Source organism: Belonocnema kinseyi, chromosome 3 (assembly GCF_010883055.1).
Source record: "Belonocnema kinseyi isolate 2016_QV_RU_SX_M_011 chromosome 3, B_treatae_v1, whole genome shotgun sequence".
Lineage (NCBI taxonomy): Eukaryota > Metazoa > Arthropoda > Insecta > Hymenoptera > Cynipidae > Belonocnema > Belonocnema kinseyi.
The window spans coordinates 8267744-8271380 of record NC_046659.1 but is presented as its reverse complement, the minus strand read 5'-3'; positions in this window follow the sequence as shown (position 1 = coordinate 8271380).

The window sequence follows — 3637 nt, the reverse complement described above, 5'->3', positions numbered from 1 at the left end:
GAGTTTGGTGTAATTGCGAAACGTCATACTTGTATCGAATTTTAGAAATCAAATCAATATCTAGTGATTTATTTTTGAGTTAATCTAGTATGACATTCTTAATTTTGATTGTTACCAACATCTCAAATCCTAAACTTACGTTCATTTTTAAAATATGTGAACCCCAGAAAACGACCTATAGAATATTCAGGTTTAAAGTTAATTATAAAATAAAAAGATGATGTGTATTTGACATACTTCAGACCACAAAAAAGTATCTGGATGTTGTTGAAAATCCTTTATTATTTGTCAACGTTTCGAGCACATAAGTTTCTCTTCATCATTACAGTCAATTATTAAAAAGTTCTATTCATAATAAAGGTTTACAAAAATCTCAATCTCTTTTTCTCATGAGTGTGAATAGAATAAAATATATGTTTGAAATGTGAAATTAAGTGAAAATACCATTGTTCAATTTTATACATAGCACAAAAGTAAGGTTTAGAATTTTAAAACAACATATATTTAACTAATTATTGAAATCACTTCTGCTTAATTATTGATAATTAAAATCAATCAACTTTACTGATTTCATGATAAATAAATATTGAAATCAATAAATAGAAACGGAAAGGCTCGGAAAGAAGGTTCTATTCCAAATCTTTACGAATTGTATGGAAACTTTGCATTTTATTTATTTCCGAAGGTTTCCGATGTGTTTCCGAACTTTCACCGAAGTGACCCACTGCATCTACTTCTTTCCGGGCGTTTTCGAATAAGTGTTGTAGTGTCCCATTACCCTACCGGAAAGACGATTTCTAGATGATGTCATCTAGGAGCATATCATCTACAATTGACCCTTTGCTAGATTATAACTAGAGGACTTCTAGACTCACAAAGGTCACTGTCCTCAGTGCCTTTTTTATGAAGTAAGCAGTAAAACGGTAAATTATTTTTAAGGGCATGCTCTTCGGTGACCACGTGACCAAACTAGTCCCTGGTTATGAACCTTTTTTTGGTGTTCACTGTGTACACACGGATCGAGATGTCGTGTTTAAACTTTGACAGACAAAATAAAGAGCACTAAAGAACGTTTTTATACTTCAATATATTGGTAATTTTAAAGAAAGTTTATTTATAAATTGATGGAATAGGAAATTACCATTCGAGTTATAGCACTTTGCAGATCATTTTTGGTTTGATGCATTTTAGATTTTTGATTCTCTCATATTGAGCACTGACACCAATTTCATACTAAATCGTCTAAACCTTGAAAAAAATTAATATAAGCAATAAAATTTGCACATTCGTTGCAAATCAACAAATAAGTACAATGATTTTCATTTTTTTGGTCCTAAAAATAAATGATAAATTTCAAATTGGAAACATATCAATATCAGCAATGTGCTCAAATTTACTCGTCGGAGTTCTCCAACCAACTTCCATAATTCTTGACGTTGAATCGATCAGCTGATAACTATTGTTGACAGTGAACCAACCAGCGGGACTCAGCTTCGGACTCGCCTTCTCTTTTTCCCCCGGCGAAATTTTATTTTTATTCTTAGAATTGTTTCAAATCGGTACAAAAAATCCACAAGAATATATAACCATTAGAAAATTTTTATTATTTTCTGAAGATGAACATTTCTCAAGATAAGACTTAGACGGATTTTCGAGTATCACATTCTAAGATGTTTCTCGATTATTTTAAATCAAGGCATCGACTTTGTCGACGCGAAAAGTTTATTTCCCATTCCTGTAGTATGTTACTAGAAAACTTTCTTCGTAATTATGAACATTTTGATATGTGCAAACGTTCCTTAGTGCTTTCTATATAACTTCCTAAATCCTGAACACGATATCTCAATCCGTATGGACGTAGTGAGGACCAAAAAAAATGTAAATCATTTCATTATCTACACAAAAATACCATGAACGAACTTAGTCACGTGATCTCGACTTTATCGACGTTCAAAGTTTCTTTTTTTTCTCTGCTAGAATTCGCTAAAAATGCTCCAAAAATAATGATAGGTAGTACGTGTGCGCAGAGACTAAATTTTTTATTTTCAACGAATGTGGAAATTTTATTGCTTATATTATTTTTTTTAAGGCTTAGATGATTTAGTCCAAAATTTGTGTCGGTGCTCAATATACACGAATCAAACAATCTGAAATGCATCAAACCAAATATTACCTGCAAAGTGTTATAACTCGAATGGTTATATCCTATTTCATCAATTTATAAATAAACTTTATTTAAAATTATAAACATATTGATGTATACAAACGTTCTTTAGTGCCTTTTATGTAATCTGTCAAATTTTAAACGCGATATCTCATTCCGTGTGGACACAGTGAACACCAAAAAAAATGCTCATAACCGGGGACAAGTTTGGCCACATGGTCACTGAAAAGCATGCCCTTAAGCCGCCCCTATTAATATCTCTACCTGTGTATAGTAAGCGTCTAACTTCAATACATTTTACTCGGTGAAATTGGTGTAATACTCGAAAATTTTATGGTATTACTTCATATAGAGTTGTATTCAAATGCAGAACATAGTTAACTTCCAAGAAATGATTTCTAAGACACTCCAAAAATATATTTTCTTACTCTAAGAATATGTAGTATCGGAGCAATAGAGTAATGCCTTAACTTAATGTAATTTCTACTCAAGTAGAATCTCTTAGACAAGCAATCTAAATTTTAAGTGACAGTTTATGAAAATTCAAAACATGATTTCTCAACGACAAAAAAAATTACTTTAAAAATTGTTGTCGTATAACCTTCATTTTTTAAATCATTAAATTATGTACTTCGCATACACTTAGACTTACACATTCAATCGCACGCTCGAACGCTTCGAAAATCGCATTCCCCGAGGATTCGAACCCTACCTAAGCTATCTAATCTAGTGTGTCCTAACCGCGGGCTCTACAGGCTTCGCTATCGAAGCACTTGGATCGCGGTGACAAAATCTAGCCCTAGTATTGCAAGGCAGGGTCGTACCAAGTCGTATGGTGAGTCTCAATCGTCTTCAAACTAAAAAACTGTTGAACTCAATGTTTCTTTAAACATCTTTCTAATGATAATTGAGCAGTTCTAAGGCAAATTAAACACTTTAAAAGACTTTTATGGACCATTTGTTGTTTAGAAATATTTAAGAACTGAGTTTTATTTATTTCAAAAAAGGGACGATGCTTTGTTTCTTTAAATATTTGAAATATTTATAAAACATTCAAAAGTATTAAACACTAAAGAAATTTCAAGGGCAAAAATGCTTGAATAACATCAATGACAAAAAATTCAAAGATTTAATCCGCTTAGAAACTGTCTAAAGCTTATAAAAAATGAAGAACTTTCGAGTTCATAGACGTTTTAATCACCTCAGTGACAAAAAACATTTTCAGCTTTCTAAAAACCTCTGTAAAACGTTTTTGATTGATCTAAAAGAAAAAAATGGATACCTAGTGTGAATATTACCTATTTCAAAAAGTGCGCGATATTTTATTTTTCTTTGGAATGTAAAATACTTCAAAATCAGAAGAAAAAAAAATTCTGTAAAGAAAATTTGAGTACAAGAACTTGCAAGTCGAAAGTGATTCTCACGGTGGTTGGATGAAAAATATTTGTGTGCTTCTTCCTTGCGTTACATCCT